General features: G+C 40.2%; 2 protein-coding genes across 2 annotated transcripts in view; both read right to left on the bottom strand.

Moving 5' to 3' along the window:
* The window catches only part of cntn2 (contactin 2), an 84,034-nt gene extending 71,432 nt beyond the window's left edge, over nucleotides 1–12,602 (bottom strand). Inside the window, exon 1 of the mRNA XM_068712648.1 lies at nucleotides 12,233–12,602. The gene's annotated coding sequence lies outside the window, so the exon portion shown is untranslated. The remainder of the gene's footprint in view (nucleotides 1–12,232) is intronic.
* LOC137874100 (general transcription factor II-I repeat domain-containing protein 2-like) overlaps nucleotides 1–13,265 on the bottom strand; it is a 44,238-nt gene that overhangs the window by 10,404 nt on the left and 20,569 nt on the right. The window lies entirely within an intron of this gene.

Here is a 13,265-nt window from a genome sequence, read left to right as displayed (position 1 = left end):
TTACGTTATCTACTTATCGTACGATGTATGGACATGATCTCAATCATTTTTACGTTATCTACTTATAGTACAATATATGGATGTCATGACCTCAATAATTTTTACGTTATCTACTCATCGTACGATATATGGACATGACCTCAATTATTTTCACGTTATCTACTTATCGTACGATATATGGACATGACCTCAATACTTTTCACGTTATCTACTCATTGTATGATATATGGACATGACCTCAATCATTTTTACGTTATGTACTTATTGTACAATATATGGGCATGACCTCAATCATTTTTACGTTATCTACTTATCGTACGATATATGGACATGACCTTGATCATTTTTACATTATCTACTTATCGTACAATATATGGACATGACCTCGATCATTTTTACGTTATCTACTTATCTTACGATATATGGACATTATCTTGATAATTTTTTCATTATCTACTTATCGTACGATATATGGACATGATCTCAATCATTTTTACGTTATCTACTTATCGTACGATGTATGGACATGATCTCAATAATTTTTACGTTATCTACTTATAGTACAATATATGGATGTCATGACCTCAATAATTTTTACATTATCTACTCATCGTACGATATATGGACATGACCTCAATTATTTTCACGTTATCTACTTATCGTACGATATATGGACATGACCTCAATACTTTTCACGTTATCTACTCATTGTATGATATATGGACATGACCTCAATACTTTTCACGTTATCTACTCATTGTATGATATATGGACATGACCTCAATCATTTTTACGTTATGTACTTATTGTACAATATATGGACATGATCTCAATCATTTTCACGTTATCTACTTATCGTACGATATATGGACATGACCTCAATCATTTTTGCTGATCTCGATATTGCACATTGTGTTTACATGTTTGTCACCAACATTTGACCTAAAATGTTTCCAGAATAAACAGCAGGCATAGTTCAGTGGGTGGACGTTTTTTAGACCGAAAATCTGACCAAAGATTTGGTGCCAAATTTCAGAGCTGTACTACTTGATAGTCTGAGAGGTGAAAACACTTCCGATGGTTCTCAACAAGGCCTGATGTTCCAGACTCAGCCTTTGGCATGTGAGCACTTTTGTCAGATTTGTGGTTATGTGGTCAGATGTCACATTCTGCTCCAATGCAGTTAGGTGACAGATATTATGTCACTATAATACTAAAGGTTAGTATGTTGTTCAGTTGGCGGAAGCCAGCTGCCACAGAAGAGTCAGAGGAGACGTTTCTTTGATCAGCAGCATCAATCAAAGATATGCCACGTGATATTAAAGAGATTAAAAAAATAAATGAAATACAAGAAACCTACTTTGAACAGAGACATCTGTGCTGCTCTGACTTTAGCGAAAGGACTGAAATGGATCAAATTGGACGTTTAAGTTGTTTTTTCTCGCCAGGAGTGATCTTGTTCCATACCTACACTCATATTACCCTTACCCTGTGGGTAACACAACACTAGCTCTTTATGTGCCAGGATTCTTAAACTGTGCTTTGATTTCTGTGAACACTTGATAACCATGAGTTTACGGTATATTTCAATGATCAATACAGATTTATTTTGCCATTCTCAAAGAAAACGTGAAGTGTGACTCATTTTACATTGCGTAGAGTCCTTGTATTCAACTTTGCTTTCAACTGTCTCAGGTTATAATGTTAAACCTGAAATCCAGAATAACACCTCATCGATACGTCAGCCCGGCAAACATTATCAGCCGATTTTAGCTTACTATCACAGATATGTTAATATTGGTGTACTTGTTGCCAGTGCAGTAGAAAAGTGTCCAAGATATGATTCAGGTTATTTAGGAACAATGTCGCTGTTACATAGTTTGACCAACAGAGCGAATTGACAAGTTTATTTTCTTACTGCATATTGTCCTATTCAGTAGGCTACTCACCCCGGTATATAGAACCAAATGAAACCAGATTAAGTAATTTAGGGAATCCTTATAAAAATGTATTAAAAGATTGTTTGTGTTATGCTTTGTTAAAAAACGGAATGTCGGTCGAAGAATTCTTACATATGGAAACCGTGGAAGTCCAGAGTCCAATCAAAAGTACATTTGTCAGGCTCTAATCTGCAACATTCCACATGTGAAACTGTAGCAAAGATGATAGAAACTGTGTTTCCTTGTTGCTGTTGAAATGTTCATAGCTTCCAAGTAATTTTCCAAGTAGATTTAATTTACTGGAGCGATGAAGTTACAGTGTTGCCATTGTCTGCCGGTCAGGTAAAGTATAACCCAACAAACCTGATCAACATTTCAAAACAGTAGTGTAGACAGTGCATCTCCAAACAGAAATACGTTTTAGAGTAGCATGGTAGACTAACCTCTAACCTCTGGTTATCTACGGTGAGCAGGATGGTACTACACTTAAGTGTAGCCATGTATTCTCAGTGGGCTAGCGCTAGCTTACCTAACATTATCAGTGCACTAGCTCCTGGTGCTGGCCTGCTATTAGCAGTCTGCAGCATGTTCTCCTGCACTGCGCTTCACTGACTTTTAATTTGGACTCTGAGTGTTGGAAGGCTTCTATCTACAGCCTCAACACTTCCCAGATACCAGGAGGCTTCCAACAAGTCATGCCTGACTCTGAGAAACACACACATCTGCATGACAGAGTGTTCATATGAGCTTTCACTATTTATCAAGCTTTTCTTTTTGCATGACTGGGCCTTTTATATGGTAGCTTATTCTCCAATCAGGAGTAAATAGAACAATAAAAAACAACATTTTGATGCCATCGTGTTTATACTGAAGGCTGGTTTGCTTGGCCCCAGTAAATTATAGAAAATATGAATAAATCAGAATGCATGAAACACTTGCAGATTGTAAATAATTCTTACTGTACAAACATAGTAACTTAAAAATAAATAACTTAGATATAACTTTCTTTTCTTGTAAGAGCACTATCAACTGACAACAACGTCGGTGTTGTTGGTAAATAAAATATGTGTTGCTCTACACGGAGCTGTAGAGGAAAGCAGACCCACGTCTCAATCCATCACTACCTACATGAGATTCAGAAGATGCATTTAATCACCACTGAAAAGTGTTTTTACCTGCACCTTCTTCCTAATTCTACCATTGACTTCTGTGACTGCTGAGGTCCACTGCAGCTGGATCTGAAGTTATTGTGAGCTATATTTGGCTTCAACACACCATTAAACAACATAACGGGCACTGTAGTACCCAGCCACAAGCTGATCTGGTGTTTTAGGCAGAACGTATGAATGCCATCTCAAAGCGTAAATGACAAATACAAATGCAAAAAACTTTTGAATTTGACTGTGGGATTTCAAATGTCAGCAGATGTGCTCCCAGATCAGCTATCAGGATGATTTCTCTGAAGAGGACAAAGCATTCTCCCTCTAACCAGCTCCATATCTCCACATCTATCCGACGCTTCGGAGGTTCATCAGTCATGTTGGGGCGCTGTGGCTCAAATCTCTCTGAGATGAAGGGACTGACCTCTCTGGTCTCAGCCCTTATGAGAGCACAAAGAGCTGCTGAGCACGCTGACAGGGATCCTCTATGAGTGAGAGAGGTCTTAGCGAAGGCTCAAAGCGTGTCACATATGAACTGTAGATGGAGTCTGGTCCAGTCAACTCGTGGATCGATAGCAGCCTTGATGGAGACGTGGAGACTGTACTGATGCAAGGGAGAGGGATTTAAAGAGAACTTAGAGGGAGTAAAAGACAGATGAAGCTTCATGACTTCACTATATTGTTTAGTTTTAAGATCTAGTCATCAACTCCAGATAACAAATGGGGCTCATATTGAATTTCCTAAGCTCATTGTTCTTAGAAAAGATGTATAATGTACCGGCCGACAGTTAGACTTTATAAAGAGCCAAGTTCAGCTTATTACTGATGTTTCTGTATCTGCGTCCTGCCCAAAGTTGGCACTTTTTGGCACTCTTCACAATCTGCTGATACTCTTTTCTATCTCTCAAGTTCTCTGGCAGATTCATAATTCATTGATTAGAATTAATAATACACCACAGCCCCAGCGTTTTTGCACCACGCCTCATACACAATATAAACATAAAAACAATGTGGCGAAAACCTAGACAAGCCATTTTAAGCCATTATCTAAAATAAGCGATATATACAGTTGTGGTCAAAAGTTTACATACACTTGTAAAGAACATAATGTCATGGCTCTCTTGAGTTTCCAGTTATTTCTACAACTCTGATTTTTCTCTGATAGAGTGATTGGAACAGATACTTCTTTGTCACAAAAAACATTCATGAAGTTTGGTTCTTTCATGACTTTATTATGGGTTAACAGAAAAAGTGACAAAATCTGCTGGGTCAAAAATATACATACAGCAACATGAATTAGCAATTTTGGTGACTTAGAAAGTTGTGTCAATGAAATGAGCTTCATAGCATGGCCTCTTAACTTCTTGTGAGTGATTATGAGTGACTACAGCCGGTGACTTCTCTGAGGCCATTTAAATAGGGCTCATTGGATACAAACGCCCACAAACGCTACAATGGGAAAGTCAAAGGAGCTCAGCATGGATCTGAAAAAGTGAATCATTGACTTGAACAAGTCAGGAAAGTCACTTGGAGCCATTTCAAAGCAGCTGCAGGTCCCAAGAGCAACAGTGCAAACAATTGTTTGTAAGTATAAAGTGCATGGCACTGTTTTGTCACTGCCACGATCTGGAAGAAAACGCAAGCTATCACCTGCTGCTGAGAGAAAATTGGTCAGGAGGGTGAAGAGTCAACCGAGAACCACCAAAAAGCAGATCTGCCAAGAATTAGAAGCTGCTGGAACACAGGTGTCAGTGTCCACAGTCAAGCGTGTTTTGCATCTCCATGGACTGAGAGGCTGCCGTGCAAGAAGGAAGCCCTTGCTCCAAAAGCAGCACCTTAAGGCTCGACTGAAGTTTGCTGCTGATCACATGGACAAAGATAAGACCTTCTGGAGGAAAGTTCTGTGGTCAGACGAAACAAAAATCAAGCTGTTTGGCCACAATGTCCAGCAATATGTTTGGAGGAGAAAAGGTGAGGCCTTTAACCCCAAGAACACCATGCCTACCGTCAAGCACGGTGGTGGTAGTATTGTGCTGTGGGGCTGTTTTGCTGCCAATGGAACTGGTGCTTTACAGAGGGTAAATGGGATAATGAAGAAGGAGGATTACCTTCAAATTCTTCAAGATAACCTAAAATCATCAGCCCAAAGGTTGGGTCTTGGGCGCAGTTGGGTGTTCCAACAGGACAATGACCCCAAACACACATCAAAAGTGGTAATGGAATGGCTAAATCAGGCTAGAATTAGGGTTTTAGAATGGCCTTCCCAAAGTCCTGACTTAAATCCCATTGAGAACATGTGGACAATGCTGAAGAAACAAGTCCATGTCAGAAAGCCATCAAATTTAACTGAACTGCACCAATTCTGTCAAGAGGAGTGGTCAAAGATTCAACGAGAAGCTTGCCAGAAGCTTGTGGATGGCTACCAAAAGCGCCTAATTGAAGTGAAAATGGCCAAGGGACATGTAACCAAATATTAGCACTGCTGTATGTATATTTTTGACCCAGCAGATTTGATCACTTTTTCTGTTAACCCATAATAAAGTCATGAAAGAACCAAACTTCATGAATGTTTTTTGTGACAAAGAAGTATCTGTTCCAATCACTCTATCAGAGAAAAATCAGAGTTGTAGAAATAACTGGAAACTCAAGAGAGCCATGACATTATGTTCTTTACAAGTGTATGTAAACTTTTGACCACAACTGTATATATACACATATATTCTCAAAACTCATTTAAAACTGCTTTCACCATCTGTGCAACTATCTGATTCCATTACATTACAGTCATTTATCAGACGCTTTTATCCAAAGCGACTTACAATAAGTGCGTCAACATTGGTAATCAAAAGAACTACTAGTCACCAGAAGTCATAAGTACATTTCCTTTTCCAAACAAGCATCTAAGAGCATGAAGCAGAGCATAACTCAGAGCCAAAGTACAGTGCAGAAACAAGAAAAACAGTTAGTGCTATAAGTAATACGAATACAATAAGTCGCTGTAACAGTAGCTGAGTGTGATGCACTTCTCCGCTGTGGCTGAAACTATGACTGCTCCAAGAAATGCCACTTTCTTGGTATAACTTGTGTCGTCATGACCTAAACTTAAAGCCACAGAGGGGCTGCATAGTCGGGCTAATGAATAATTCATTAGTTAGCATGTTCGCCGTAGCACCGCAGCGTGTAGCCGAATACAGAGTCCAACTTCTGCTTCTTCTTTGCCTTTGATGGATATTTACGCTCGTTGTTGGCGGTCCTCAACATGTTACATGCCAGAATCATGCATCAATGCAGTGACAGAACATAGTATGGAGTTTGGTATCATGTCTTTACAGCGTTTTGCCATAATTGACCGACCGTCATGCTTGTTTCTTTCCTCTGATCTCTGCTGAACTTTGAGCGGAGCTTAAATACATAGCACTCGGCAGTCTGCTAGCTTGTCGCTCTCACTACTGATATTAGCTTCTCTGATTTAACAATGTTGGGATGGAAAAGAACGCGCATGCAGGCTGAAATCAACTGTGGTCACCTAAACCCACGTTAAAGTAGAAGAGCTTCGGGTGAGGAAAAGTAACTAACTAAAGTTCGCTAGCTGCTAGGCTAATTCATGTGGTGTAAATTGTCATAGGCTTTCAGGAAGTACCGTGTCTTCCAACTGCTATGTGAAAACCCTACTTAGATTTCAGCCCACTTGTAATGCACTGCAGCAGGATAATGTTGATGTGCTGAGGTGGCTCACACAGATGCTGTTATTGAAAAGATGCAGCTTTTTATATTAGAGAATGTTGTAGTCTGATTTTCAAAAGCACTTTCTAAATAAAGAGAGAGCTCAGATTACTGACTGACAGAGTTCTGAGTGCTTCTATTAACTGATGACAACGCAGCCATGTGCAGTAGCATTGGAAAAACATTGAGATGCATTGAACCTTCACCATTCATGCAGTATGTTGTACTCATTGCCAAGGTGTTCTGACAGCAGGCGTTTTGCTTGAGCATTGCCATGATCAGGAGCTGCACGCTGGCAGCTGCCCTCTAGTCAAATGTTCCAGGTATTATAAGCAACCGTCTCTGCTGACCTTTGCCTGCAATCCTTGATCAAATGATCTGATGAAGGAAATGTCCTGAAGAGGGATCCCCATCAAACAAGGGAATAGCTCTAGCTGGCAGAGACATTAAATGTGGTTGTTGGACGAGGGCTGCTGTTATCACATTCTGGCTCAGTCTTGCGATTTGTATTTCCTAATCAGTGCACTCCTTTGGTGCATTGCTGACTAGTCATCTGAGGCAGCACAGCAGTAGGTGCTAGAGTTACTTGCTGGCAGTGACCAATCCTCACTTTGCTGTGGTTGGCTCAGATTTACAAGTATGTAACCCTCTGCCATTGTATTTGGCCTGTTTGAAGTTGCTGCCTTTCTTTATTCCTTCAGGTAGGAGTTCATTGCATTCGGTGATGCTTTGGGGAAACTTTGAAGGTCAAAGGCCTTGAGAGCTGCTAATTTAGCAGCGGGTGCAGGTAGCATAGATTCCAGCTCAAGTTGCCCCCTTCACCGTTTTCGCTTTTGCACGTGTTATTAAAGAGCACGCTACCCACTCTTTCACATCAGAAATAAATTAATCTTTAAACACACTTTTTGCTTTGAACCACGTGTCACACCTTTCCTTTTCATCTCCAGGTAACATCCGATCAAAGAGCCATGGACACCTTTTTCTTTATCACACAAACTGACCAGATCATCAAGAACACACTGTGCCTCGACTTTTATCTCTTTTTGTGCATCATGTTTCTTAACTTAGCTTAGCTTTCCTTGCCTTGCACCCTGCAACCTTTCCAGCTTTTCTCCTCTCGCCACAATGAATCAAAGAACGAAACAACACAGTCCAACTTCTGCTGCTTTGCCTTTGATGGATATTTATTGCTCAGTGTTCATGTTCTTCAACATGTCAACATTACATGAATCCACAACGATTGTCCTTCAATCGCCATACAGCGACACTGTTCCTCTTCACCTAGCTTGGCGTGACAGTCCAAAAATGTTTGATCGTCCGTCCAGCAACGCCTCTCACCTGAGAGAAAGTTCCAACCTATAGTTTACATGACCCAAGGCACAATGGTGACACCTACAGGGCCAATTCTATCTTACATACACTGCATTCATTTCGCATTATAATTAAATGTGATAACTTGTGTTATGATTTGAATAAATTGAATTGAATTGACTTGCCTTAATTCCAGATGTGGCTTCTTCAAGTGTAACCTTGCTAATGCAGCTAATATTATTTCTAGTTTATTTTTTTTAATTTCAGGTTCCTTTACTTCGAACAAGAAGGGTCTCAAGTAAACCAGAGTGTTGAGTCCATTTAAATGTAGCCAGAGACTATCACCTTTCATATCTCCAGCTCGACACCCTGCAGCTTTATGACAGAATATCATGTCACAGTATTAAACTATCACGCTCTGCCAAACTCTTAATTTCAGCTGCAAGCTCATAACATCTCTCTACACGTCTTCCCCAGCTCCGCTTCTTTTTAGTAGTGTTTCACAAGCACAGACTTTTGTTTTGGAGAATCTGACAAGTCTCTCTGACTTGTCCTGTTACTGAAATCTAAACTATGAATCATTTGATTCAGGTTGACTGCATGTACTCTACATAGAGAGAGTGCAATATGAATACTATGATACTACAGCAGTTAATGGAAATGTGGTCTGTTTTAAAGTGAATAAACTAAAGTGCGTCTTCCTGTCTGTAATCAAGTGCCAGAATATAAACACAAATCTAATACTGCAGTGAATTATATTATTATTACAGCCTATTACCAGTACACTAAAAGTAGAAGGAAAAATGAAGACCTCCATTACTATGGCAACACTGCCAACACACTATGTGATTACTGAACAAGATGGGATGACCCCATCCATCAACTCAAACCTTTTCATGTGTCAGAGCTCCAGACATTACTTATAACACTGAGGCTATTTAAGGTCATCACTCCATTTACACTTAAAGGGATAGCTCAGGTGTTTTGACGTAGGGTTTTAGGAGGTACTTCTCCATAGTCAGTGTACCACGGCACTCCCCCGGTTTAAGCAGACAGGACTACCAGCACAGGAGCAATGTACTGCTGTGGACTGGGGCAGCAGCAAACCATATTTTAGATTCCTAAAGAAATCAATCAATCAATTTAAAGTGTAATTCACCACCAGGTCTGAGCCTAAGTCCACTTACTGCATAATTTAGAAAAATGCAAAAAGGTGGGCAAAGGGCTGAGAGATGAAACCATGTCTTTTTCCGTGCAAAAAAATCCTTGACGCAGCGTCGACAAACATGACAGCAAGAGCAGATGACATGAGCCAGCGCAAACCCTAACCCATGTCCACATAACATGGTGGTAACGTTAGCATGACAACATGGTGGTAACGTTAGCATGATAACATGGTGGTAACGTTAGCATGATAACATGGTGGTAACGTTAGCATGATAACAAGGTGGTAACGTTAGCATGATAACATCGTGGTAATGTTAGCATGATAACATGGTGATAATGTTAGCATGATAACATGGTGGTAACGTTAGCATAACAAGGTGGTAACGTTAGCATGATAACATGGTGGTAATGTTAGCATGATAACATGGTGGTAACATTAGCATGACAACATGGTGAGATTAGAAAGCTAATGCTAGCTAGCTAACTAGCCAGCTGCTAAATGAGCTGTGCTGTGATTGTAATGCTACACAGTAGTTACGGAAAAAGTGAAAGCAATACACGCTGTGTGGAGAGGAGTGGAGGAGGTCTTATTAGAGGGTGTTAACATCAGGCGGCAAACTCCAGTTCTGCCGAGTGAAGCCGATCCTTCATGTCTTAAGCCTGCATTCTCTCTAATGTCCATCAGGGGGCGACTCCTCTGGTTGTATAGAAGTCTATGAGAAAATGACTACTTCTCTCTTGATTTATTACCTCAGTAAACATTGTAAACATGAGTTTATGGTCTCAATCTCTAGTTTCAAGTCTTCTTCTATGCAGCATGATGTTCATTTAGTAAATTATGGTCCATTTAGAGTCAAATAGACCATAAAGCAGGGTTTGCTTTAGGGCGGGTTTACTGTGATTGACAAGTTTCTGCTACTACCAGAGACGTAGACGGCGTCTCCACATCACTCCTCCGCATCCCAAATATGGTAACTTCTGTTCATTGGCTGTAAAAAAAACAACATGGCGACAGCCGTTTTACAAGATCGCAAAATCGCTGAACTTCGACGCTTCAAAACAGCAGTCCACAAACCAATGGAGGACGTCACAATGACTACTTCCACTTCTTATATACAGTGTATGGTTAACATTCTTTTATTTCATAATGTAGATTTGTCCCAAACGGTCCACCCTATCTCACAATTGGCTGATTTAAAACAGTAGATATCAAGTTACTGTATTGATATATATGACCATGAAATGACGATTTTAAAAGATTTGGTAAGAAATGTCAATATTAACACCAACATTGATGTGCTTCATCACAGTACAGTCATATCATTTAGTTCATAGCTTCAAAAATATGTTTAAATGTGCAGTGAGCAGTACGCTAAATTTAGAATACATTAACCGCTAAACCATGCCGTCAGAGAACCCCTCCCCTACGGGGAAATGAGGCAGTTATCTATGCTCTCTTCAAAGCCACCACTCAAAATGTTCTAAAATATAGCATACACTTAAACTGATATTGATTTTTTTTAGACGGCTAAAATACATTTTGCTGCTGCCCCCGTCCACAGCAGTAGATAGCTTTGCTCCTGTACTGGTACTTCAGTCTATTTATCGAAATTCCATCTACTGACGGTAATACACCGACCATGAAGAAGTACCTCATATAGTCCTTCTTCAAAACACTTGAAATATCCGTTTAGGGTGGCAATATCCAAGATTTTCATTTAAATAAATGTATGTTAAGTCACTTTATACCCCACTGATGAAAGGCCCACTGATGAAAGTGTGCAATATTTATATATTTGCAGTATCACGAACTGAGTGCCTGTGGTAACATTCCCAGAAAATAATTGTGATAACTATTACAGTCTCAGCACAGATATGTTTAGCATTCAAAATCATGCTGAAAAATGCTGGGGTGTGTTACTAGAAAGCACATTCTCTGAGCTTAAAGAAATGTTTTAACTTGCATCATTCATGAAATTTCTATATAATACTGAATTACCACTTGGTCACCTAATCACTCATCCACTAATTCCTAGCCTTCATATTGCATCATTCAATGGGGGAAAACTTGATAATTAGTCATTTCGTTGTGGTCCTCCAGTCCGGGACCTCTGAACCACACTCAAAGACCCCGTTATTGGAAAGCACTGCTCCACCCGATTCAGTCCGCCTAAGGAGCCTCAGCACAAACCGAGTCTGCATGGCTACAAACACCCATTTGCCAGATTTAAGACAGTATCCAGAAATGTTCCCAGCATGCATATGGGTCTCAAAATTTGAATATGCCTCACGCATGGATGTGGACTTTTAATAATATGGGAATTAGCATTGGCCGTAGAACACAGGTGTAGAGCAGCATGATTAGATTAGATAGACCAGCATGACTACGTGGAAACAATACAAGTAAGGTTCGTCGTATTCAGCAAACAGCAGAAGCCTGAACCACTTCAGTAAAATTACCAATACACGCACATAAAGGAATTAAAGACGTTCCAGGCTTAAGTTCACCGTCATGAAACGCTACTTGTTTCAGCCGAGGCAAAGACCAGGCTTGCTTCACCAACATTCAATTATGTTTAGAGGTGTAGCCACGTATGGGCTGCATTAAAATAAATGTAATATGAAGTTTGGCGTAACGTCCCCAACCTTAACTTTACATGAATACAGGTGTTGTACCGTCAAGTACTGGTAGGCTACTCCGGGTCCGTCCGAGGTAGCCGACACTTGTGCTATTGCGTCAAAAGATACTAATAAGCGGGATACCCGTTCACACTGAAGCTATTGGGGAAACAGCGTTCAACAACATCCAGAAAAGCCCGCATCTGCCGTTATGTTTTTCAGCGTATATTGTACCAACATATAGGGTAAATTAAACAAAATAAGACGAGGCAAAAGATAAAGGTGTTTGGTGACAGGTGTGGGGTTGTTTACCTTGCTATGATGCGGATAGTCTTCTCCACGGGCAGCTGCGGATGCGGAGCCGCGGATGATGCGCAGGAGGCTGGGTGATACTGCTCGCGACGTCGGTGTAACCAGCGCCGTGTTTCAGATGACAGAAGCGACCCGGACGCGTTTCACATAGCTTTGTTACTGTTCATCTCCTTCCCTCCGCATTCAAGGACGAGCCATATCTATCTCTCTCTCTCTCTCTCTCTCTCTCTCTCTCTCTCTCTCTCTCTCTCTCTCTCTCTCTCTCTCACACACACACACACACACACACACACACACACTCGCTCTCTGTCTCTCTCTCTCTAACGTAATTTCTTCCTCTCCTCCGCATCCCCGCTTTCTTTCGATCACCTTCTGGTCTCCTTTTACCAATGTCAAGCCCGCGAAAATATAGCAAAGCTACTTCCGGTATCCTTATGAAAAATAAACGTAAGCTGCCGAATGATTTCAAAACTATCCTCACTTCAACGTCCACCTATCATAACTGCTAATGTTGGTAGCTACATTAACTAATCAGTATTTCTACACCGTGATGTTTATTTTAAACTGATAATGTTAGTGGAAGCCATTTTCTGCAAAACATTAACATGGCTTTGTTGCTCGATTCCACATTGTGAATTTAATTTTTCAGTTAAACAGTCACTCTGTTAACTGTACTCCAGCATAGTGTATTAAAAAAGGTTTCAAAATGACTAATGCTATTCATGCCAAATTCCTACCACCCTATGTATGTTGTGTAACTTTAAAAAGTAGAAACATCACACAACTTCTTTTAAGGTGGCTGAAGTGTACACTTTGTTCTGGTTTTTATGGACAGTTGGAGAACAATTTACACACTAAATATTTTGTTGCAAACTGACATGTTTTTTTTCATATGATGTACAGATTTTAAGGTATTGTTATCAAATGGCTTGAAATATAGTACATATAGCTACCGTAAATAGGAACAGAATCCCCTCCCCCGGTTTGGGCTGATACCCGAATGTTTGCAACATCTGGCTCCACACCTGGTTAG

This window comes from Cebidichthys violaceus, unplaced genomic scaffold, assembly GCF_023349555.1.
Source record: "Cebidichthys violaceus isolate CVI_PGR_0920_01 unplaced genomic scaffold, fCebVio1.0.p SCAF_17, whole genome shotgun sequence".
NCBI lineage: Eukaryota > Metazoa > Chordata > Actinopteri > Perciformes > Stichaeidae > Cebidichthys > Cebidichthys violaceus.
This window is presented reverse-complemented; position numbering and strand designations above follow the sequence as displayed.